This window comes from Python bivittatus, unplaced genomic scaffold (genome assembly GCF_059951505.1).
Source record: "Python bivittatus isolate LINGU-HERP-01145 unplaced genomic scaffold, Pbiv_v1 ctg000190_np1212, whole genome shotgun sequence".
NCBI classification, from domain to species: Eukaryota; Metazoa; Chordata; class Lepidosauria; order Squamata; family Pythonidae; genus Python; species Python bivittatus.
Window position 1 is genome coordinate 19,360,167 of NW_028277042.1, and position 26,684 is coordinate 19,386,850.

Here is a 26,684-nt window from a genome sequence, read left to right on the forward strand (position 1 = left end):
GAAGCTTTCAAATGCAGTTTCTCCCCAGTTTCTCTTTGCTGTGAATCTGCCAAATTCAGTTCATCAAACTTGAGAGTTTTACACAGAGTAAACCACGCAAGTATTTGGCGGTGCTTTTCTCCAGACACACTCTTTGGCGTGAATGTTTGCATAGTGCAACCAGTTTTGCAAATAATTTGTCCCAATAGAAGGTCTTCCCCTGTGTAAGGTTAATGAACATATATGATCAGAATTTTTCCTAAGATAGATACGTCTATTTATTTACTGTTGCTCAACTGCTCTGCAAAATTCAAAGAATTATACATTTTGAAGGAGGACTAATTTTCAACTCATGTATGAGCTTGAAATGCAAGATTAAATAAGTGTGCGTTCAAATGCACATTAAAGACATTTCTCCTCACTGTCTAGTAGGGTCCACAAAAGAAGATTCTAGCCAGTTTTTAGAGTCAAGAGTCACAAGCTATCACATAGGTCTACTCTGGCCTGGCTGGACTGACCATTCCTGGGCAGTGGGATATAAACAGCAATATAATCTTCCTAAATTTTCTGGCCAAAGAATAAAACCTAAATATGCTGCTCTTCAACTTCCTAGACCCACATCAACTGTTACTCATGTTCATATTCCGTCTAAAAAAGACGTAGACAGCAAATTATCTATAGCACCTTCTCTGGTCAATGGAAGAGACCTGAGTATCCTTTCCATTTTTTCCTTAGGAAGCAAGGGACGGCTGTGTGGGGAAGTGTTTAAGCTATGGAACTGGGAACAGGAAGACACAGGTTTATATCCCAGCTGAAATGCTAAGAACTGGTTGACTTTGAAACCACGCTCTCTTAGCCTAAACTCTACCCATTTCTGAGTTAAGGTGGGCATTCAATGACAATTCTGAAGAGAGTTGAATGTGACGCAATCTTATCCTTGCAGAGGGGATAGGACAAAGTTCTCCCTTTTCTCCCTATTCTTCTTAAGAGGAATACTCAACTGGACACAGCAAATGTCTTTCCGAAGACATGTCGTACTTTGGAATGATTGCTTTTCAGCCATTTTAATAAATGAGGTTCATTATATTTTTAAAGTCCACCAAATTTCTTTGTTATAATTAATTTTGACCTGAATAATTTGGGGAGGTCTCAAGGCAGTTGACATCATCAAGTCAAGATATTACCAAAATACCAAACGTGGGAATTTGTATATGTGATCTACAGTACTAAGAAGAAAAAAAGGAGGGGGGGGAGGTACTTTGGTATAGGTAAGTAAATATGTATTTAGATAATAATTAATAGGTAAATATAGATATGATTCCTATTTGATTTAGTTGTAGACTGCTCTCTTACAAATTCTGCAGGAATAAGTCTCATTGAAATCAACATGTAGAAAGCTGCCATATAAGATTCTAATCTTAGACATACTTTTAGGGCTATCAAACCTATTTAATATTGTGGGAGTTAGGTAAACATTCATATGACTGCACAGTTATATAAAAAGGTTAATATCACATTTTTTCCCCCAAGATTGTTTGCATACCTCCATTTAAAGGATTTCAAAAGCCCAGGCTTTTTCGCCTGAACTCTGTATTGTTTTTTAAAAAATGGATGTATCCGCCTGCATTTCTAGACAGGGGTTCTTTGGGACGGCAGCTCTCCGGTGACCTTATGAATAAATTAAAAATAAACAAAGATTTGCCTTCAGTTTAAAGAAATGATTTAAAAAGTGAGATTTGTCCCCAAGCATTTTTGACAACCTTTAGCCAACTTTCAAGTGGTTAAAATAAACGCACAGTCACACCTTTTCAAAACAAATCACGGATTTGTCTTCCACTTGCACAGTCAGAACCAGAATGGCATCTATCATATATTCTTTCAGTCTGATATTTTTCTATATCGGTTGAAACTTGCAGAAAATAATCATGTAATGTGGAATAGCTCCTTCAAATACTCTAACCACTTTGCCCTAATTATGGTCAAAGGAGGACATTACACAACAGTAGTTATTGTGAAAATGGACCACAGTTTTGATAGTCTCCTAAAGCAAGGTCCGGTGATCATACGGCACATGGAAGCAAATAGCTTTTAAAATGAATCCCACTTCTGATGTCATGCCTTGATATAATATATTTCTTTATAAAATAAAGTTGTTTATGTGGAAACAGTGCGAAACTCATCATACTGTGAAACAAAAATCCATAGAAAAGCCATTAAAAATGGTATAACTCTGTCTCTTGGAGAAAATATTTCAGTCTAACATTCGGGGGGGACAAGCCAATTCTGAATTACTGTGTAAATGTTTTAGGAACATTGGTTGGTTTAAATTCATGGAAAATTGCTTTGGTTTTTTTGTTTTGTTTTTGGGTTTCATATATGAAATGTAGTTTCATTTAATTTGACTGCCTTTGGGGACTGGAAAAAAAAAAGACCCTTCTCTTCCACTGACAAGTCCAGCAGATTTGTGACCCATTTCTTTCATATTTTCGGCCCAGTTCTCTATTCCAAACCAACTTTAGGAAAATAAGGATCATCGCGCATTTGTTGTGTTTCCTTCAAGGACTGTTTAGTTGGAGTTGTTGCCAATTTCCTGATGAGCTATTTCTGAAGCTGTGCTAGAGACCACACTTCCTTTTCTGTCTTAAGGAAAAGACCGAGAGAGAGACCAAAACAGCTTTACTTGGAGAAAAGTGAGCTCTTGGATCATTAGGTATTGTGCCTTTATCTTTCTTCCTTTTCTGCCTGCCCTTCACACCCCATCTTCACCTTCCCAACACTGAAATGTCTTTGGTGAGGGAACTTCTTAGTTTTGAAGCCATGCTGGTCCTCCAATCCCAAGAATATCGCTTGCACTTACATGATAGTCCCTCCTAGGTCTGCGTTCCTTTTATTCCTGAAAATTTACTTCTATAACCTCTTTATGCTGGGACATCGTTCTGGTTTTATTTGCAAAAATTCCTCCCGGTTTTGTTCCTGTCTTCAGATTTAATGCAACTGAATCTGAGGTTTTATTAACGTATGCAACAGTCTGTAGCATCTTTCTTGTCTCTCTGTGTGCGTTTTTTAATTTGCTTTGTTAGCAGGCAAACAATAATAGTGATACAAAGGGGGAGAACCTTCAAGAGAGCTCATTTCTCACAAAAATGAACTTGGTTTCATTTTATTTTTCGGCATGCGATATTTTTCGCTTCATTTGCTTTTTCACGTAGCACAGTAACCCCTTTCACATTCACAAGTTGCCAGATTGTACCTTACTGCTCCTTTTTCAAGAATTCCAAGGATGTGTTGATTATGGGGTGGTTATTTTACTTCTTTATTGCTAATTTAAGCACAGACAATGAATACTTTATGAGTAACCCAATAAAACTGGATAAATAGAAAAATATATCGTATTTAGAAGCAGATTTTATGAGGTAAGATGTATGCCGCTAGATTCTGAAGTACATTAACAATATAATGACATGCAGAAAGAAATGTGGTTTGTGCTCGTGGCCTAGAAAAAGGGAGAGAAAGGAAAAGCATCATGATTTTTTTCTCATCTGCAAATTGAAGAGAAATCATTGTCAAAAAGGATCAGCTGCCTCACTGAATATCTAGACGGGTTTCTTCTTGCAATTGCAATTCTCATGAATTGGTGACCGAAAGACACCTCCAATTCTGGAAAGCGACACCTTTTAAAAACTCAAAAATCACTTGATCTGATCCCAAAAAAAGAAGGAAAAGAAAGGGGGGGAAATGTTGTTTAAGTTCCTCTGCAGTCAATAGAACCTGTTAATTATAGCTCATCAAACTCCCTGGTTGGATTTAAACACAATTAATTCTCTTTACAAGAGTTCTATTATATCTATGACAGCTCTAACTCACATAAAAAAGTTTTGTGCCACCCACATGGACAAGGGCTTCCTGCATGGAAATCCGTGAGGGATTGTGAACGGAGAAGAGGGGTGAGCAAAGTAGACTAGATACCCTTCCTCAGAAAAAAAGGACTGGGGAGAAGCATTCGTGATGCTCCTTTTAGGAATGAGAAAGCCCAATAAATAGGAAGGGTTCTTTTGATAAAAGGGTCACAAATTAAAAACCAAAAGGAAGAGTGACCAATTCCAGCTCACACATCATATCAGAAGAATTTTGGCAAAGATTGGTTTCCCAGGCACAGATTTCCATGGATAGTCACTTAGCAAGTTGGAACCCAACCAAGCCCATGTTCGTATCCCTTATTCATTGTTTTTGGAATTCCTCACTTGGCCAGTTCTGGATCAACTACTACTATTACCTCCTTTTTCATTACCATCTGTTTGAGTTTGTGCCCCCGTGTAATGTCATGAAGCGCCTAAAAATCTTTCCTATAAGTTGATTTTTTTTTTCTCTAATGGTTGCATTGTGCCATAGGCTAGATAGATAGTCTTGAAACGTTTGTTCTTCTGGGGGGATGGAACTGCGTTAATTTAGATGGAAAGACAGACATTGCTACTTTTAAATAGGTCTTTGGGTGAAAAAATAAACATGGGTTTGGAGAAGATTAAAGAGACGGGCAAGGAAAGATGAAAGCCTTGCCAGCAATCTCATTCTTGTTGCTTGGGAAGCGCGAAAATACTTTCTAAATGAATGTGTATGAATTTTCGGATCAATATTGCAGAACCACAAAATTCAACCATAATTCTACTCTTGCTGAAATCCAGAAGCCGTCCTCTTTCAAGTGCAGGCATGCCCCAAAGAAGCCCAAATATTTGTCAAGCCTCCACCTCACCATTTTGTTATTCTTCCAGATAAACTCTAGCTTTGTAAATCTGTTTTAAAGCATTTCAAGTTTGGGCTGAGATCTTTATCGGGTGAAGGCTGCTGAATAAGGACGAAATTTCATCTTTATCCATAAGGGGGCATTGCTACTTCTGCACATCAAACTTGGAAAAACCTTTAAGATATTGAGAACATAACCATCTAGTGCAGCTTTGACCTCATCATAACCGATTAGCTGTTTAAAACTCCAGTTAATTGAGCACACATCAATTCACCGTTCCAACAAAGTGCCCTGCTTGCTTTTTATAGCTTCAATTATTCAGACCATGATCTGGAACTTCCTATAAGATGTTCAGACTTGCAGTAGAGTTAGTGTGGTAAAATGAAAGAGAATCAAGATGGCTATTCTTAAGCATTGCACACAGGTCAAGATTTTATTTTTTTCATTCATTCTGACAGATTCCTGTTTCTGCTGAGTGATTCACTTGATGCTGATTTATCTAGTCTTAGCTGTGTTGGATGGTTAGATTCCTGTGGTTAGATTTCTGTTTTTGAAACACTGTTTGTTAGTGCCAAAGATAGTCTACACCATCACCTGACTTTAGCATTTAATTTTGATTATTAAGAATTTTTGACTAATTTTTAAAAATTTTAATATTGTATCTTCTGTGTATTTTTACAGGAAGGATTTTAGGTATCCTTTAAATATTAATGTGACAAAAGAAAGGAAGGAAGGAAGGAAGGAAGGAAGGAAGGAAGGAAGGAAGGAAGGAAGGAAGGAAGGGAGGGAGGGAGGGAGGGAGGGAGGGAGGAAGGGAAGGGAAAGAGAGAAAGGAAGAGAAATAGGAAGGAAGGAAGGAAGGAAGGAAGGAAGGAAGGAAGGAAGGAAGGAAGGAAGGAAGGAGGGAGGGAGGGAGAGAGGGAGGGAAGGAAGGAAGGAAGGAAGGAAGGAAGGAAGGAAGGAAGAAAGAAAGAAAGAAAGAAAGAAAGAAAGAAAGAAAGAAAGAAAGAAAGAAAGAAAGAAAGAAAGAAAGAAAGAAAAGGATTTTTAAGAGGAACAATGATAATGATGATATATTATCATTATAATTTTATTATATATTATTATTAATTATAAAATAAATACTTCTCTTTAGGATCCTTATATTACATGCATTCTTTAAAAATCAAAGCTATACAGAAATTTCATTTGATTTCCTCCTTACATTATTATCTGGACAAAACCAATATTATAAGGATCGCTGGGAAAATAACACTCATGGTTTATTTATTTATTGCCATAACAATAAGCTGATGAGACTCCATACCTTTCCCTGGTAGTCTGGGAACTCTACTGGTCTTTGCTTCTTAAAACTGTAAAAAAATAAAATAAAATACAGGGTGCCTGCACATCACCTCAGACTATAATTATTTTCTCTTTGATCCATGTTTAATTTCTGTTAGCTTTTGGTGGCTTTTTGTTTTCAATGTACCCAGAGTGTAATTTTAAGTACTCTTTCTTCAAAGTAGGTTTCCCTGAAATCAGAGAGGATTGGTGGGCACTTTTAATGGTGCAGAAATCATGTCATTCAAAGGATATGATCCCATTTGGAAGCCAGTATGTCTTGTTTGGACTCCTTTGAAATGAAGGCGCTTGACATGGGCAAGCACCAACCTTTTATAAGCGCTATTATTTGACCTATTGCAGAAATAGGACATTCATACATATTAACATCAGTGGTATGTCTTGTTCTGCTCACTGCTTTCAGCTACACTACTTTACAGCGGAAGCATTTCGGTGAAGTTGGAACACAAAATCCTTTGTCCTATGGCCCTTGTTAACACAACTTCAGTGATTTGCTTCAGAATCTGGGCCTAGAGTAAGTTGTTGTTATGAATACAAGTTGGGGAATTTGCAAACATTTGAAAGCATTTGGGCAAACCAGCATGAAACTGATCTTGCTTGAAGGACTGAGCAGAAACCTTTAATGGCTGGGGTATAAACCCTGTTTTAACTCCCATAATTGCTAACCAAAGGCAAAACCAAAAGAAAAATAACTTTCTTTTTCAGAAAGGTACAGGAAATTCAGCATCGCACTGCGTCGCTATCTGTGCAGCCTTAACACCTTCCTATTTTAATCCTAATAAAAATTAACTTATTATTCAATTATGTATTACATTTATATGCTGCCCAACTCCCATTTTAGGCTCAAGGTCTTTGGAGAGATGGATGGAACAGAACAGGTAGAGATTATAGCTTGGATCAAGTTAGGAAAGGTAAAATGGAAACAGAAGGTAAGGGTGACAAGGAAAGTAGACCAAGAGGAATCCAGTGGAATAAAAATATAGCAAATGAATAAATAAGGAAATAAATATGGGGAAATAATACATGTGTTGGCTTTATTGAAGGCATGGAGAAGTTTGGTGAAGTTTTAGAGGAAAAGTTCAAAAGGCTGAAACCATACTAAACTAATCAAATTCTGGCTAGACTGATGCTGTTTCCCTCACTAAATTCTAAAGACTGGGTTGTTTTTTTCCCCCAGATTGGAAGAAAGATAGTGTCTAAGAGAAAGGAATATGTTGGGAATTTATAAAATTGGTGAATGTCATGGGGAAAACAGGACATTTCCCCCTTCTCCTGCCTTATAACACGCTGGATCTTGAAGTCTCCAAAGTAGAGTCAGGACAGACAGTCATCCGCACCGCGCTGTAGAATGTGTAGCAATGTCTAATAGCTGTCATGTAGGATGAAATAAATTAACCAGATAATTGAACCTCTGTCTGGCTGACACATGAAATCAGCAGTGCAACGATTTCCACTTTCTTTCTGCTAGTGCCATCAGCCCCATCGTCCTTCCATTCCCTCCTACCCACATTATTATTTCCCCCCACCAATGGTCAAAATTCCATAGTCATGGAAGATCGACCCCTTCCTATTTATTTTCTGCTTCTCTTCTTTTCCTTTACTACCTTTTGGAGCCCTGTTTTCCCTCCAAGCCTCTGAAGCTGTCCTCTTGGGTCTGGGTTGGAGGGGTACAGGCTGTGGGTCTTCAGAAAGAAAGAAATGTATATTTAGAAACTCCATATATAGGAGCAGGACATCTCAGGATGTAACTAGATGGAATAAGTGAGCGGGAGAGAGAATGTCCTTCTCACGCTCTGGTGATGGCTGTTTCGACTGGTAGAGGAGGGTCATTTATCCTGCCCAGGTCCCATTTCAAGAGCAACATTTATTCCCTTCATTGGATTATTACTTGGGATTCATATTTCCTTTCTCCCATTTCTTTTAAATTCCCCACGAGAGGAGAATGCAGCATATTCATAAAACTTACCTGTTGCGTTGTACAGAATGTTTGTGTTCTCTTCCCGACTTTCCTCCTTCTCCTCCTAGGAATTTTTCGGTCGTGGTACCTGCTCCATATTCTTTCTCTGGAGATTAAATCCAGCAACAATCATTTTAAGTCTGTTCCATTTCCTTCCCTTCCCATTTTCACCCTTTCTTTTCCTACAAATACATACATATCTTTAAAAAGTAGCTGTCTCCCCTACAACAGATCAAAGTTACAACTTGGACATTGTTTCTGTTTTGCAAAGTGTCTGTATTTTTATAGATCCCTTAATCTCCCCAGTTTGTTCATTTAACCCTCTTTCTAGAATCATGATCTGAAATGTTTCATGTTACTGCGTGCATATTTTTTCTTTTGCTTGGGCTTTCCAACACAACCATAAAGGTTCACCAAAAGTCAAATGTCACATTGAGTGCTTCAGTGCTTCTTTGCAGTCCTATTTTTAGGGGGTTGGTGTTAATCTCATCTTCCCACCAAATTCCAGGAATCTGAGTAATTAAATTTGACCCACCAGAATTTCCCCAACAGCTACAACTGGTAATGACATTTTCTGGGACAGCTTGACCTGCAGTGGTGAATGGTTGTAAGCTATTAAAGATCTGATCGATGCAGCACCAGAGACAATCCTCCTCCTCCTCCTCCTCCTCCTCCTCCTCCTCCCCCTCCTCCTCCCCCCCCCATCTAGATAACATATTGTGCCATTGTGAATGCAAAATGTTGTAGTTGTTTAGCTAAACAACCGTACAAATCAGGAATATCACTTGGTCAAAGGCACCTGGGATGAAACTAGCTGAGAGGGCAAATTTGAATGCTCCTGTAATTTAAAAATCCCTGCACATGAAAGAGAGAAAATGTCTTAGAAAAAAGTTCATAACCCTAGCTTGCTCCGTGATACATGAATTTTCACATACTAGGAATGTTGATATGACTGTGAACATTAAGTTGGTTAAAAGTCGTGAAGGACTTCACACTGTGAACTCTTCATCAAGGATCAACCAAAAAGCAGAAGAATCAAGAAAGCCCCAAAGAAGTCCGATGGTATAGCCCTGAGACTAATAATAGTAGGTGTTACTGCAATATACCATCAAGCAGGACATTTCCAACAAGCCAGTAAGCTAAATCTCCATTTTGCAGAAAATTACCTGTCTTGGATGGCTAAAAATTTTTACCTTGGGTTTCCTGCTTTTCTCACACCAGTCACTATATCACACCAGTCCTCAGGGTTCTTTGCAAAGTCACACACACAACACACACATATACACATAGCTCAGATATGATTTCCAGAACAAAACAGAGCAGGCATTCCCACGTCTGGCATGCAAATTATCATTCCTCCACCCTCGTTAACAGCATGCTTAAATGCCTGCCTTTACGGGATTTCAAGCTGCCTCTTCGGACTGATGCTCCAAAATCTATCTGCTGATCCCCAAAGGGTTAACCCTGGGATGGGGGCTCTGCAACTGAACACCCTCAGTGGTATCACGGCTGACATGATGGAGGGCTCACATTTCACACTTAATTACTTGCTCGGCAATCACGCCTCCAAAGATGGATGTATTTCTCTGTTTAGCCCACGCAGCTGTGAACTGTTTATTTACTTATCGTTAGGCCCAGGAATGGCTGTAATTTAAAGGTTCAGATCTCAAATACCCCCCTCCCTGAGTGGCACCCCTTTCTTTTAAACACTTCCATATTGCTTTGATGGAATGCTGCTTGGAAAGGCCCGTTACCTGCCTCCCCCTTCTTCTTCTGCCAATTCGTCTAAGGAACAAGTGTTCCAGGGCTGTTATAGGCCCATTGTGTTAATCCATTTTGAATAACGGGGATTATCTTTTTCTCCCCCTGCCCTTTTTCTTCCATCAAGAGAGAAACTCCAAAAAACAAAGCTGCTCCTCCTTGCAGTAGTGTTCTCTAGCCTGACCCCATAGGACCAGTGCTCACCCTGAGCACCAAATGGTTTCATTAGGGTTTACATCACTCTCCTGTACTCCATCACAAGAGCAACAAATGGAAGTCACTTTCATGCCAGCCTTGTTACATGGACCAAGGGGTGAGTTTTCGTATCTCTGAGTCACCTGTGAAGCAAGCACATCTCCTTCCATCTTAACTTTCCTTGCATGGATGAAACAGAGCGGACTTTCACCAGCTAAGCTTTTCTGTGCACTCTACCACCCTTCCCCATCTATCTGCAACTGTTGGAATTAAAGAAGACCTTTGGAAAAGATGCAGAAGTTCTCAAAGTAACTCTGAAGAAGTGTTGGTTAAGTGCCAGACAGAAAGGTGTCTGAAGTTCTGATGGAACCAGGATCCTTATCTACACTCATGTATCTCTTGTGTGAGATTTCCAATGGGAGCTGAGCCAACACTAAAATTGTTCTGCCTGACTCTGTTATTTCTGCCTGTCCCACGCTTCCAACACAGTGGGCCTACCCCAGGTCCCCTCCTTAAAACAATGTCATCTGATGGGACCTAGGAGGCATACCTTTTCTGTTGTGACATCTGCCTTGTGGACAATTCACCCCTTCCCTTCCCTCCCCTCCCCAACTAGCCCTGACCTCGTTAGCCTTCAGGAAGGCTCTGAAGACCTGGCTGTTCCCTTGAAGGTTGGGCCCACAAAGTTAGTTGAGCTCATCCTGGGAGGTAGAGTATATTTTGATGTTCCCCATCTGTACATCTCTTGTCGCTGATTTCTGGCTCTTGCGGATATTTTAGTTTTGTTTTTATCACTGCACACCAGCCGGACTTGCATTTTTGTGAGATGGGCAGCCGTATAAATCCATGAATGAATGAATGAATGAATGAACAAATGAATGAATTTGGATATAAAATGTCAAAGGGTATTGCAGAGTAGGTTTTTAGGAAGAGAAAGAGACAGGCAAGTTTTTTGTTTGTGTGTGTGTTTTTGAGCAACCTAGGATACCGTACTGGGGCTCATATCCACCAGCAGAACTCATAGATTCAAGTTTCAACTGAAATATTGTAATCTGGCCTCTTCTGACTGTCATCTTCTTCTCCTCCTCCCCCCTTGCCCCTGCCTGGGCCTGGTTTTGCTTGTTTCTCAAGCAAAGCATTTTAAACCTCATTACAATTTACAGAGGAGCCAGCTGTGAGTGGGACTTGGAGAAAACACCAGGTGGACCAAGAGGATAGAAACACACTTTCCATGAGAAACCACTTCGCCTCCTTTGCTTCATGCATTGTTTTGGTGTCTGTTTTCTTTTCACAAGTTTTTAAACAAATCACCCTGAAAGTTAAGCTCAGAAAGCAGAGGGTGCTGGGCCTTAAAGATGGGCCCAGCAATCTCCATGTTTGTGCTCCTTTGCAGCACCAAGTAACTTTAATCCTTTAATGCTCTGGGATTTTATGCTCCGCTTCGGAATTCCCCAATGGTATTTAGTATTATGTTGATTGTATTAATTTTAATTCCAAGGTCAATGCAGTTTTTATGAAAAAAAAAAATACTCCCAGTAGCAGACATGGGTTGAAAAGAAAAACCTACAGTCTCTTTAAGACAGCTAGGAGAGTTTTCTGATCCTCAAAGTTATGTAGCATTCCAATGGCTCCATGTTCAAATAACTCTGTTTTTTTTTCTGACTGGGTCACATCATCAACAACTCTTAACACTGTTACACATCATTAGAGATCAGCTTTTTTTTTTCACTCTCCCACTTCACAATGGAAGGATCCCCATTGGAGACATGTTGTTTCACCAAACAACTAAAACAACCCTCTTGTGCATAGAAAACAACATATCAGAGAGAAACATTCATGACAGCATGATAGCTATCCCCTAATGGAGGTCATTCATGTACAAGCTGAAATGTTACTGTTCAAGGAGGACCAAATCATATGATGCTTCTGAATATGTAACTGGAGGCAGGGAGTGTCTGTAACCAACTGTATCAAAATGTTGACACCCACCCAATGATGTCATGACAGGAACGCTGAGATTATGTACTTGCATCGTAACATCTGACACAAGTACATAACTCACAGCATTTGGGTGTTGAAGTCATCAAGTCCATGCTGTCATTGGTCCACCCTTGCCCTCCTCTGTAAACACCAAAGACTATAGGTTGAAGAAGTGTTCGGTTAGAGTTTATCACTTAGTGGTTACAGCTTACAAGGAGATCTCCCCTTATTTTATCCCCATACCAAAACCTTATTGGGCTGAGAGAGAGTCACCAAGGGAATTCTATGCCTAAATGAGGATTTCAACCTGGGTCTCCCTGGTCCAAGTAGTGTAATGGTTCAGGTGTAAGACTTGAATTGCAAGTAGCCAAGTGGGGCAGAAATCAGGTGCCAAAGCAAGGGTTAGATACGTGGATGACATCTCTGCTTTCTTCATACTTTCAGCAGTATTTTTCCTAAACTCTCCTCTTTGAATAGACGTTCTTAGAGCAACTCAGTAGTTCCCCATAAGATTCTAAGTGGTCTATTCCCAAGGCTGATTCAGAACAGAAGGGACACTTAAGATCACACTGAAGACACTGGCTGTGTCTGCATAATTTGTTTACCTATGGACAAGTTAATCCATGGTTTGCTCAGATAACCCAGTTTCCTGAGTATGCATGCACAATGAACCATAAACAGGTTAAGCGTCCATATATACAGACTGGGCTAGGGTTCAGTGTGTTGCGTTAATTGAGAACTGAATCATTCTCTCTTAATCTCTGTGCCTCCAGCTGGTACTATAGGACTCTCGATTGATTTTGGATGAGTGACAAAAGACTGTCTACCTACCTCCTTTGGTGCACTGTTGATCTAGAAAAGTTGTGTTTTTCTTCTTCACTTCCCGTGTTGAGGATCAAGGATGGAGTCTCTGTTACATCTGCACTTCTGCATTCATTGATGGAAAGAGAAAACAAAACTGCAGGACTCAAATGCATGACTTCATCCTACAAACACCAGCCACAACACAAATACAAGGGCTGCTAGAAGGAAGCTCCCCCTTTCATGGCAAGCAACAGTCGTAGGGCTGTTATAGAAGGTCTGTTACATCATAGAGATAATGTTGCTCTTCCAAAATAGCTGAAGTGGGGAGGCCATAAAGCTGTCAACACAGCATCATGACTGCTCAGTTTCCTGCTGTAGAATGGACAATAGAAAGGAGACTGTTGCTGAACTTACACAAGACCTCCTTAAACAAATGTATGGCCACTATTACCTCTTGGGCAGACCACAGGACATTATATTTGTGCTGATGGTTCCAGGTCATCTCCTCCTAGGGTAATAAAACTGTTCTTTTACAACATATTTTTATGATGGGGACCTCCTATGATTGGAAGTGCTAGTAAAATAGGATGACAAGTGCAATGACATTGTGGTCAAACAACTGGCCACTGCGAAAATGTTTCCTAGTCATGCATGGACACCGATAGTGCTAGAATCCAGATAAACATCTTCCAAGTTTGATTTCCAACAGGGAAATAGTATCTCAGGGATATCTACACCTCACAAGAAGATTAATCCTGGCAATTTTTCCTCTTTTTGACGCTGTTTTGAAGGCCTTTCTCCCACAACCACTAATCAAACGTCAAGTATGGGAGTGATGCTATTATGACTTTATGCAGCCACCAAGTTTTGCTGATATCTCTAAGGACAAATAAAGTCTATTTCAGTTGAGTGCAGAAACCTTCATGGACAATGCTCGCCAGAGATCCCAGTGCAAATACTTTTGGAGAAACCTTCCACGTGTATTATTCCAGGATATTCTAAAGGATGAATCATTGTAGATTGCTGCAGTAAGAAATTAAGAGAGCCCCTCTCCTGTTTCCTTCCCTTAATACATGGTCCACACTTCCTGAAATTTGGGACACCCACACTGTCCCCCACGCTGCGTATTAATTACATCCAAGTTGCTCAGCTTGGGATCAATGCTTTCCATGACAAAATGTTCAAGTCTATTTCCAGAATATATTTTTTCCCTTCATGTATAGCCCCAAACAGAAGTAGAAATTGCATTGAAGAGGCATTTTAATACTTTTTTTTTAATGTAACTATCTTTGAAACGTTCCTTTCCTCAAGACTCTGGTGCTAAATGTAGATTACACAGCAGAAAACGTCATGCAAGTGAATGAGCTAGAAAAGATGATTCAGCTTGGAGAAGGAAGCCAAAAGGAGACAGAAGAGGTGGAGGGAAATAGAAGCAAAGAGATGATTGGAAAGTTCTTGGAAATGCTACAGGTGTTGCTGGGGACAGGTTGGGCTGGCAAATGTTTGTCCACCTAGTCACCTGGAATTGAATTTGACTAAATGGGACCTAACTCACTGACATAATGAGATTCAAGCCAAATTTTTATGGGAGAGGAAAGATTTGATTCAACCAAAAGATACTGAAATAGGGAGACAAGCAGCCTAGTGGTGAAATATTTGTGGGTTTTCTGCTGCCTTGAAAAAACCATGGTATTTTTTTATTATTATTCTTCAGAACTTGGGTTTGGTGAATTCCCGTGACATTGCTACTAACAAAGCCACTCTATTATACAATCATTCCCTTTCAGTTTCTCTGGCAAAAAATGAGCTTTTGGAAGGAAAACATGTTTTTACTTTCTTTCTTTCTTTCTTTTTTTCTTTCTTTTTAGAAAAAGTTGAAATATTCACCCCTTTCCCCCAGGCAGACATGTTTTGTACTCCCCTGTTCAAGGTGCCACTTCCATGCTGTAGAAATCTGAATCAGCTCCTCCCTCTGGTAATGTCTGCTGTTATTCTTTTTTTAAGGTCCTAATTGCAGATAGTTGCTAGGTATGGAAATAAAACATGTGTATCTTGCATTTATATCTAACCAGTGAAATGGTATCCTATTGTTATTGTGGGTTTTTGATTTTTGCTTTTGTTTTCATCCTCTACGATACAACTAAAACTGAGATGGGGAAATAAATGGGAAGGTTGCTATCTTCCTTCCTTCCTTCCTTCCTTCCTTCCTTCCTTCCTTCCTTCCTTCCTTCCTTCCTTCCTTCCTTCCTCCCTCCCTCCCTTCCTCCCTCCCTCCCTTCCTTCCCTTCTCCTCCCTCCCTCCCTCCCTTTTCCTTCCTTCCTTCCTTCCTTCCTTCCTTCCTTCCTTCCTTCCTTCCTTCCTTCCTTCCTTCCTTCCTTCCTCCCTCCCTCCCTCCCTCCCTCCCTTCCTTCTCCTCCCTCCCTCCCTCCCTCCCTTTTCCTTCCTTCCTTCTTTCCTTCCTTCCTCCCTCCCTCCCTCCCTTCCCTTCTCCTCCCTCCCTCCCTCCCTCCCTCCCTTTTCCTTCCTTCCTTCCTTCCTCCCTCCCTCCCTCCCTCCCTTCCTTCCCTTCTCCTCCCTCCCTCCCTCCCTCCCTTTTCCTTCCTTCCTTCCTCCCTCCCTCCCTCCCTTCCTTCCCTTCTCCTCCCTCCCTCCCTCCCTTTTCCTTCCTTCCTTTTTTCCTTCCTTCCTTCCTTCCTTCCTTCCTTCCTTCCTTCCTTCCTCCCTCCCTCCCTCCCTCCCTTCCCTTCTCCTCCCTCCCTCCCTCCCTCCCTTTTCCTTCCTTCCTTCTTTCCTTCCTTCCTCCCTCCCTCCCTCCCTTCCCTTCTCCTCCCTCCCTCCCTCCCTCCCTCCCTCCCTCCCTTCCTTCCTTCCTTCCTTCCTTCCGGCCTTCCTTCCTTCCTTCCTTCCTGCCTTCCTTCCTTCCTTCCCTTCTCCTCCCTCCCTCCCTCCCTTTTCCTTCCTTCCTTCTTTCCTTCCTTCCTTCCTTCCTTCCTTCCTTCCTCCCTCCCTTCCTCCCTCCCTCCCTCCCTTCCCTTCTCCTCCCTCCCTCCCTCCCTTTTCCTTCCTTCCTTCTTTCCTTCCTTCCTCCCTCCCTCCCTCCCTCCCTTCCCTTCTCCTCCCTCCCTCCCTCCCTCCCTTTTCCTTCCTTCCTTCCTTCCTCCCTCCCTCCCTCCCTCCCTCCCTTCCCTTCTCCTCCCTCCCTCCCTTTTCCTTCCTTCCTTCTTTCCTTCCTTCCTCCCTCCCTCCCTCCCTTCCCTTCTCCTCCCTCCCTCCCTCCCTCCCTCCCTTTCCTTCCTTCCTTCCTTCCTTCCTTCCTTCCTTCCTTCCTTCCTTCCTTCCTCCCTCCCTCCCTTCCTCCCTCCCTCCCTTCCCTTCTCCTCCCTCCCTCGCTCCCTCCCTTTTCCTTCCTTCCTTCTTTCCTTCCTTCCTCCCTCCCTCCCTCCCTTCCCTTCTCCTCCCTCCCTCCCTCCCTCCCTTTTCCTTCCTTCCTTCCTTCCTCCCTCCCTCCCTCCCTTCCCTTCTCCTCCCTCCCTCCCTTTTCCTTCCTTCCTTCTTTCCTTCCTTCCTCCCTCCCTCCCTCCCTTCCCTTCTCCTCCCTCCCTCCCTCCCTCCCTCCCTCCCTTTTCCTTCCTTCCTTCCTTCCTCCCTCCCTCCCTCCCTCCCTTCCCTTCTCCTCCCTCCCTCCCTTTTCCTTCCTTCCTTCTTTCCTTCCTTCCTCCCTCCCTCCCTCCCTTCCCTTCTCCTCCCTCCCTCCCTCCCTCCCTCCCTTTTCCTTCCTTCCTTCCTTCCTTCCTTCCTTCCTTCCTTCCTTCCTTCCTTCCTTCCTTCCTTCCCCCCAAAAAGAATGGATATAATTAACAAAAGGGCATCAAATTAATTTAAAGCTGACTTCAATTTTTACTGGATTTTCTGTCCATAAGAAATGGGTGAGCAGCTCAATCATCAGATGAGGCATACATGATATTTTCAATGATAGTTTTTGTTCAGAAGGCAACGGTGTTAGTTACTCTGAGTGATTAATAGAGAAATGTTTCAAATGAGATACCTCGGCAGGGAGACAAAATCTACTTTTCTTGGATGATCCACCATACAGCAAGCCAATTTTAGCTCAGGCACTCTCTGAATATTAATATGTGCACAGTTCAAGAATTTTGCATGTGGGTGGATGGAGGTATCTTGAGTTACAGGACCTCCTTAGCCAAATGTCTCCCTCTGTATATATTAGAAGAATGAAAGGAACTATGGACTTCCTTCTAAGTTTGAAACCCAAGTCTGACTTTTGAGTAAAAAAAAAAAAAAAGTACTGTAAGGTTATTTGGTACCTCTAGGTTATGACCAGGCCTGTTCAGAATCTGACTTAAAACTTCAACATTCAATATGAGGAAAGATTGGGTTTTGAGCCAAGAATATCTGCATTCTCCAGACTAATTTGTTACTCAAATTAAGTAATGCAACATCAACTTCAGAAAAGGGTTTAAGAAAGGGAAGGAAGGTGTGGGGGAGACTGAAACACTTATTAAACAGACTTCCACCTTCTCCTCTATTGAGGTGCAACAGAATCACCACCATCACCCCTGCCACTTGGCCCAGAGAAGTCAGTCAGTAAAGGAGGAGACCGTAACTCATGTATGTGGCACTCGAGCCATATCCTCTCTCTTACAGTCAAACATGTCAGAATAAATGATGCCCACTTCTACTGCTTGTAGCTTCAATGATCTTCTTTCCTGCTTTTATTCATTTATTTATTAGAATTTATTAGCTGCCCAACTCCTTCCTTCCTTCCTTCCTTCCTTCCTTCCTTCCTTCCTTCCTTCCTTCCTTCCTTCCTCCCTCCCTCCCTCCCTCCCTCCCTCCCTCCCTTCCTTCCTTCCTTCCTTCCTTCCTTCCTTCCTTCCTTCCTCCCTTCCTTTTTTTCTTTTATTCTTTTTGAAGCATGGCATCACATCCCACTTTCCACATCTTCATCCTCCTCAGTTGCCATTGTTTCCACTTTCTAATGGGGTGGGGAGCACAAACCTGGTTTCTGAATCTCGACCTCCTGCTGTTTCACTGAGTCAAAAAGCACCCAAACATCTTTCTGTGCCAATTTGCCTGGCCCTGTAGATGCCTGGGGCGGAGATCCTAGAAAACAGAGCAAGAGGGACTTTTTGTAGGACAGCTGTTAATAGACATGCATTTATTCACACATTTTTGCTTCCTGCATTCTTATGACCTTTGCAGATGGACTTTGCCTTAATGTTTTCATACCTGTTTCAACATGAAAATGTCTACCCAAGCCTTGGAAAGAAGCCTTTTTTCTATTTTTTTTGTACTCCACTGAAGCAAAGGATAGGATTGTTTGTCCTAAGACTTGGGGTAGAATTACACTTTGGTCAATCAGCTGGTGCTTGGTCTGCAGGTTGGAGTGTCACTGAAGCTGAAATTCCGACCAGGTATGCCAGAGAACTTGATGGAGCACACAGTTTTGGCAGAAGATCCAGCTGTGGAAATTGGGCCAGCAGCTGGCCAGCCACAAAAAATGCAACAATTGTACCAATTGAGGTGGGGGGGGGGTCAAAATGATGGCCTCTAAACACCTGCTTGGACATACACTGCCTTCTCTTAGACTCCTTCTGGAAGAACATAGCATCTATTTCTTGGGGCACATTCAACCAAGATCAACATATTTCTTTTTCAACCTAGCTAATATTGCAGCAAGAACCCTAGTGGGTTTCCTCCCTCCTCCCCTCTGCCCCCCTAGCGATGAGGAATGAAAAGGGAGTATTGTGAATCGAAACACCGCTCTGTAGGTTTCTCAGCCGTTACTGAGTATTTCTGAAAGTTTACAGCTGTGCTAGGAACTCTCTAGAGTTTAACCATCCATTTTCTGCCGGTCCTAAGATGCTGAAGCCTCTTTGCTCAGTCTGCAGCCAGAGGGGATCCAAAAGCTGTGCTTTGGAAATTACATGGCCCGAAAAGTGAAGGTATTTCAACCAAAGAGGAACTGGGGAATTTTTTTTAAAAAAAACGCTGAAGCAGTTAGACATAGTCAGTGAAATGCCGTGGGCCAGACGTGCCTTTGCTCAGCTCTGAGTGCAGCCCAAAAATTAGGGGAGAAAATATCATCTAGGAGGATCAAGAAATCTGGCTGTAAGAGTAAAAGGGAATTCTTCATATTAGATGGCATGAACATCTTTGGCCAGTAATGCTGAAGGGTATTTAGAACACTGTGGAGTTCTGGCCATCAATTAAGAACAGGGGTGATTTTCTGCATGAGTTACAACTAAGGTTGAGATCTTAGGTACTCGAGACTCATTGAACTGAATGGGAGTTAGTCCCCTAAGACAGTATAGAGAGGAGAAGGGGAAGGGGAAGGGGAAGGGGACGGAGAAGGAGAAGGGGAAGGAGAAGGAGAAGGAGAAGGAGAAGGAGAAGGAGAAGGAGAAGGAGAAGGAGAAGGAGAAGGAGAAGGAGAAGGAGAAGGAGAAGGAGAAGGAGAAGGAAAGGCAGCAATACACATGTTTGATGGCTCCACAAAAATCAACAGAATATTTCTACTAGGTCAACCCACATTTTTGTAAAACTTCAGTTGGCCTTATAAAGATACTCCCTCTGTAGACTTTAGAATTTTCACCCTAAACAAGTGTGCCTAGCTATAGAGCCAGTTTGGTGTAGTGGTTAAAGCACCACGCTAGAAACTGGGAGACCCTGAGTTCTAGTCCTGCCTTAGGCACAAAGCCAGCTGGGTGACCTTGGGCCAGTCACTCTCTTTCAGCCCTAGGAAGCAAGCAAGGGCAAACCACTTCCAAAAAACCTTACCAAGAAAACTGCAGGGACTTGTCCAGGCAGTCACCAGAAGTCAACACTGACTCAAAGGCACAAACTTAGACTAAGTATGGTAGTAAAACATTCTTCTACAAATTGGACAGTTTGGAGCTATATTTCTCAGAACTACCAGCCATTGAAGAAAACACTTCTTCTGATCAACTAATTGGAGATTTCCACACTGCATAGCACAAATGGGATTCTTTTTCACACCGTCAGTCACGCAAATACAAAGTGTCCATGGAAGAAGAGAGAGATCATTCTTCTTCCATATTTTCTTTGCTTGCTTTTGCTGCCCTTCTGTGGAGTGGGCAGATAAGTGAAAAGGAGGTGTGCATTCAGGTGGTCTGTCTGTGTGTGAAGTGTTGCTTTTGCTCACTTTTGCACGCCTTGCTTATATGCAGAGTTCAGGCACTTTCCTTTGAAGACATGCAACCTTCTGATACAAATGGAGAAAACTGGAATGATAGAACTTCCAAGGTTCCTAAGTAAATTCAAATACTAATGTAATACTAGTAGGTGGGAAGGGGGCAGAGGAATTCCTATCTGAATGCAAAAGTCTCTAATGGCACACTTTCAATCAGTAATGAGACATCTAGCCAGTGTAATATATTGGTCAAGTCTTGGTGTAGGACTGAGAAGATGCTGAAACTTAATTGATGACTCTTTGGGTCACTTTCTCCAAGTCCAGCCTACCTCTTAGGCTTTTTGTAATATGGATAAAATGAAGTCCCTGGGGAAGAAGTCATAAGTCGAATCATAATTCATTTTATCCAGTTTTGCAGGGTAGCTCCCCAACTTGTTGAAATGTATTTGAAATAAAATACAAACACGGTTTATACGCCTGATGGTCATAATGTACAAAATGCATTATATTAGGGAAGATTATTTGCAGAATCTCTGGGCATAAGCGAACAGCAAACCTTAATGCATATTTGGCAAAATGTGCATCTCGATCCATACCCAGATAGTACCATTCTTTAAAAATATATTTATCAGGTTTGATGAAATGAATTCGACACAGCTGCAAAAATGAAAGAGAAACTGAAACGGAGATACGATTTGATGATTCAGAAGGTGCAAAGCCCAAAACATCAATCGAGCAACTCCTATTGCCAAAATCATCTCTGAAGCTGCTTGTCAACGTGGAAAGAGATTTAAAGCGAAATACTCTGTAGAATAAATAAAACTAGCAAAGTACTTAAGTGGCCACTTAGATAAGCAGTGTAAACAAAACTTGTCTTAAGCATCTAATACGAGTCTTATCAGCCAAGAAGAATGGCCCAAGGAAAACTAATGGTCTTTTATGGATTTCCTGACACTGACCTTTCGGCCAGAAAGCTCCATTCTTCCCTAGCTGACTTTCTGTCTGCATGTCTGAAGGGAGAAAAATGGGCCTTCTGGCAGTTTTTCGAAGATTTTCATTCATTTAACAAACGTTTTACTTTAAGCTACCATTGTGCGTGTTTGGGAATACAGAGGATGACTCCTACTTGCCCGTACCTAAGGGCCAAATCAGAGGAAGGTTCGGAGATCGATCAAACTTTTGAGATCTTTCAGAACCTTAAGGTCAGCTAGGCCAGCCCAGTGCTCAATGTCATGGCTGGGTTCTTAAATGATGGCCAAAGGAAGTCCTGGAGGAGAAGGACAAGCCCCAGCCTGGCAAGATCAGGCTGGGGCTACAGCATGGAAGAAATCTTTTTCTAACCTGCCCTGAAGTGGAGAGAAAAAATGCACAGACCGTGAAGGAATAAGGCTAGCTGGCAGGGTGGTCAAAACGGGAGGTTGTGGCGGTGCCATTCAAGCCCCACCCATTTTCCACATGCTTCAACGCATGCAAGTAAAAAGGGGTGGGGCTTTAATATGCTGCCACAACCACCCTCTTGCCTGGGGGGGCTTTGGCCATTCTGAACCCCTCCCCTCTGGAAGATGCTGCCGAAGAAGGCTGTTGCCACTGAACCCCAAATTAATGCAAGACAACCTTTGACATGCAAAGAAATCTTTAGCCTAGTAGGCAATTCCTAACCTCCCAGAGCTCATTGACCACCCGACTAAGAGAGAGAATCCTATTCTGGATGTTCTAAATTTGCTTTGCTTTGCTTTTGCTCCCCTGAACAATTTTTTTGCGGTTTGGTATCTCTCCTTTTGCTTTGCTTTGCTTTTCTTCTTCTTCTTTTTTTTACAGTCCCAATAAAGCACCAGGATGAAGAAAAAGAAAAAGAAAAAAAAGAAGTTTCAGTAGAAACGCCTGAAAAGTTTCTTTACTGGAAAAATAATATCCTATAATATATAGAGAGCTGTGTAAATGCACTTTTGCCTAGCACAACAGAGGCCTTGTCCGCAGTGATAGATGGAGGGGGAGGAGAGGAAGACGGGAATAGAGTGACTTCATGGCTGTTCAATGTTATACATATATAGAGAGCCATTTTTTTTCAGCCAGGAGGCTTCATTTCAAGCCTTTTGGTTTTAATGGGATTTATGGAGGCCTCCTTTCTGGGATCAAACCCGTAGTAATTTGATAGGGATGTTGCCCGGGAAAAAAAAAGTGCATCCAATAATATTCAATTTTTGTTTTACAGTGAGCAGCCATCCCATTAGACTACAGCTGATGGAGAGAAGGAAGACATCAGCTATGCAGACCCAGCTCCATCTGACGGTCCCGTTTCTGCCCCTGCATCACGGAGGTTGTACCAGGCTGGGCCAGGAAGAAAAAGAAATGGCAAAGCTCCTTTGCCCAGAAACAGTCTTAAGAACCATCAATTATTCTAAGCTGGCACCCATTCCAAAAAAGGAATGGTTCTCCCGATGTTAGAAATCATATCACAGTTCTACGCTAAATTGTATGATCAACCAGTCGCCAAACCTCCTTGACAAAGTCACGAATTATTTATTTTTTTGTTTGTTTATTAATCACATTGGTATGGCCGCATTTCTATGGAATTAGCACAAAAGTCAAACTGGTCAGTGGGTCTGTCATCTCATAGCTTTTTGCCTCAACACTGTCCATTTGTATCCCTTTAAGGTGACTTCATGCATTTTTGTAAAAGGTCTATTTGAGCAAAGCAACCAAACCTTTGATGTCTTTCTCCCAGCTATAAAATATCTTTCAGGATTGAAAGAAGCTGTTAGATAAGGTTCTAGAAATGCTGCTTCTGCTTAATGCCAAAGCTAGGGAACAAGGTGGATAGAATATGGGAGGAAATAAGGGTGGATTGTGAATCCCAGTATGAGAAAAAGAGGAATACTTTGGAGTTTCAACAAGTTTCGTATGCTGGAGAGGATAGCAATGAACGCTAAGCTGAAAAATTTGTCCACCCTTGTTTAAAGAAACAACTCTCATTCAATATGCAAGAAAATAAATTTCTGTGCCTTTGATTGTTTTGTTTTGAAAAAGACAAAAGACCCTATAGTGACACAGAGTAGACATTCACCATTAAAAAGCTTGCTAGTTAAAGGGGAAAAAAATGAAGCAACTTATTCCATTAGAGAAGAAGACTGTGCCATGCTCCTAGATTGGAAGATCAGGTGACACTTATCCTCCTAAACAAATTTCACCACCAAACATGATACTTTCTCTCTAAATTTGAGCAATGTGACCTTGGAGACCTTCAAGAGCTACCCAAATAACACTGGAAGTCCACTTGAAGGCCATCAACTGCCCATCCCTGATTGAAAATGAAGCTTTAGGATATGGTTAATAACCCTTTGTTGAATATGTTATGCCATGTTCTGCTTACATCTATCTCACCTTCAGAACTTCCTTGATTCTTTTTTCCCCCCCCTTCTTTTCTTTCCAGGAATGAAATAGCGCTATGAAAAGAGGGGATGGCCATGCTGAACTTGTTCTCTCACCATGCCTGGTTGAAGCTGTAATTAGAAGCTGCCTCACTCAAGGAGCAAGAGAGCCACGGAGGATTAATTAGGCCTGATATTTATTTCTCCAGATATAAAAGCCAGATGTGTGCAGTTAAACACAAAACCTTAGGGAGAGCCATCCTGGGCTTAGTTTCCCAGCCTGGGGGTCAGGAGAAAAGGAGAATTGCCCACCCAGAATTTACATTTTATGCAAACCTGAATAGCTATTGCTATCCCATACAATCACTCGAGGATTATTTTTTTCAATCATCTTTTCCAGCCCAAACTGTGTGCAATATGTTTAGGAAACAATGTATTACTGTTGAAATGCTTCACCTCTATTTCAATATTTTAAAAAAAGATCCCTAATCCTGAATGGAACTATATGAGAAGTGACACCAGAGAGAACCTGGCTGGAGTAGTTTAAGTCAGGGGGTTTCAAAGTGTTTCAGGCTGAGGAACCCGTTAAGCAAAGCCCTAATGACAGAAATGGGCTGGGTTTGAGTGAACTCAGTTTGAAAAACCTTGGTCTACACTAAGTAGGGGAAGATTTTCCTATGACACATCTTGGCCCCAGAACAGGATCTTCCTTTTTATCTATAAAAAACTCAAGATGGCAATCCTCAAGGGCACATTTGCAGGCGCCATCTTGATATTTTTGATATACAACCTCGATGGACACCCCTCTTCACCTGGGTTGACTTTGGCTAAAGTTGACTAGTAAGATCTGATCATGCTAGGTCAGTGTCTCCCAACCTCGTCAACTTTAAGATGTGTGGGCTTCAACTCCCAGAATTCTGGAAGCTCAAGTCCACACATCTTAAAATTGACCAGGTTGGGAGACACTGTGGTGGTAATGCAGTTGACGTGATTTTGCTTAATGCAAGGTGTGATCCCAGCCATCATGATTGACAAACCCTGATTTATAACTTGACGTTATGCAAGAAACAGTATGGCTCTGAGCCTTAATGCAATTGGGTGAATATGCTCTTGGGGCTTTAAAGGATTTTTGGATAACTCTATGAGCGAACCCAATCTGAGCTAACTAGCTGGTTTCCAGCTTCTAGTATGAAAGAAATGCAGCTCTCTGTCCTTTCCCACCCCAGATAATTAGCAATGCCTTAAAAAAAAGATAGCTTGTCAAATCTAAGTTTTCTTTTCTTTTTAAAATGTACATAGTTTCCTGAAAAACGATGGCGTATCCAACAGGCTCACACAGTTCCAGCTAGTCAGCTGAAAAAACAAACGGTCTTTTCAATTCTGATTGTAGGTTCAGATTTGTCATCAAGCAGAATGAAGGGGAAAGAAAGAGAGGGAGGGAGGGAGGAAAGCGAAACTTCTAAATTTGAAGTTAATAGCTGGCGCTACTGCAATGCAATCCTGTTACTGCAAGATATGGCAGGTTCTGGAGAATGTCAGCCAAATTAACCTCAGCAACCGAGTCCTGCCAGAGTTCCACCATTCTTTCTGGCTGCTCTCACTCAGCCATGTGCCCATGTGGCATTAGCACAGAGCACCTCTCACCTTGCATCTCATCAAACCTCAGGATGGAGAAGAAGCCCTCTTCTGTCTGAATGACCGCCCCCCATTCCCTGTCCTCTAGCTCAGTGTTTCTCAACCTCAGCAACTTTAAGCTAGGTGGTCTTCAACTCCCAGGGTTTCCTCAAAAGGTGTTCTTGGTTTTTAACCCTGGCGTGTTGAACAAGCCATTGATCTGTATCTCTATGGCCACCAGATCTGGGCTGCAAAAATCCAGAGAAATTAGGGAGTTGTATCTCTTTGCTTCTATTTAGCGGCCACTGGGAATTTTGCGGTCCTGACCAAGACATGTACTATGATAACTCTGGCTTTTTCAGTAGAACACAATTCTTTAGAGTTACCTCAAAACCCTTTAAAGCCACAAGAGTTGGATTCACCCATTATGTGAAGCCAAAAGCAAACCAATTGCATTAAGGCTCAGAGCCATTCTTAACAGCTTCTCACATAACAGCGAGTTATAAATCATGGTTTATCAACCACAATGGCTAGGATCACACCTTGAATTAAGCAAAATCAAGTAAATTGCATTACCAAGCACAGAGTTTCCCAACCTGGTCAATTTTAAGATGTATGGACTTCAACTCCCAGAAATCCCCAGCCAGCATGCTGGCTGGGGATTTCTGGGAGTTGAAGTCCACACATCTTAAAGTAACTGAGATTGAGGAACACTTACCTAGCTGAATGACTATGAGCATTTCCCAGAGTGCTCTGTTCTGGGGTTTAGCTATCATAAAGTAGCTGGTGGGATGTCCTAAGGCCCTTAGGGGTGGGGGGACAGGGAATTTTTCTCTGACTCCTATGAAGAAACACCCAGATGAAAGGGAAATCTCTGTAAAGTTGAGCCCATACGGAAGCATCTTCATCAATAAAAGTACATCATTGGACTTCAAGCTTTCAAGAGCTTCAGTGAGACATGAAGGTCTTGCATGAAGATGAATGCAAAGCAGAGCTGAGTGGGGAATGTTCTGGCATGAGACTCCCTGCATTTAACCAGGCTGTCCATTGGATCTTCCTGGATATAAGAAGATATAAGAGAGCTTCTCTTTTCAGTTGAGCCTTGCTCAGAATAGGCAGCCAGTGGCCTTCAGATGTTTATTTATTTATATATCAAATTTGTCACCGCCCATCTCATTAAAAAGCAACTCTGGGCGGTTTACGGTCAAGATAAAATTAATTAAAAATACAATATAAGAGTAGTCCTAAATAAATAACAAGTATATTCCAAGGATTGATGGTAACTAGTGAGCATGAGGCTCGGGAAGCATCTTCAGGGTGCCAGCCACCCCCAGGGTTGGTTAAAACTCTTCTTGCCCCACACAAGCTGGCAGAGCCAGGTCTTTAGTTCTTTCTGGAAGGTTGGGAGGGTAGAGGCCCACTGTACCTCTGGGAGGGGAATATGACAGAGGGTGGGGGCAACGGCAGAGAAGGGTCTCCACCTGGGCCCCGACAGCTGACATTCACTCGCTGACAGGGTCCATAACTTGCCTTCTCTGCCTGACCAGGTGGGATGGGTCGATGTGATGGGGGTGAGACGGTTCTTGAACTATAACCCTCTGTATTCCTCGAAAGCAAGGTCAGTGGAGAGGGATACCATGAAGATCATCCATTCCTGAATGGAGACTTCTTAGACCCTATGGTATTGCTGCAACCTTACCTGTTCTTTGAGTCTGGCTTCTCGCTTAATTCTTTATCTTGCTCCTTGGTTAGTCCTAGGGTAAGGGGATTTT

General features: G+C 42.0%; 1 long non-coding RNA gene across 1 annotated transcript; it reads left to right on the forward strand.

Moving 5' to 3' along the window:
• The first annotated feature begins 2,599 nt into the window (after positions 1 to 2,599).
• Positions 2,600 to 24,218, forward strand: LOC148216501 (uncharacterized). Its single transcript, XR_015795295.1, has 3 exons — positions 2,600 to 2,689; positions 14,627 to 14,733; positions 22,143 to 24,218. It is a non-coding gene; the product is annotated as an uncharacterized LOC148216501 (long non-coding RNA).
• The last annotated feature ends 2,466 nt before the right edge of the window (positions 24,219 to 26,684 follow it).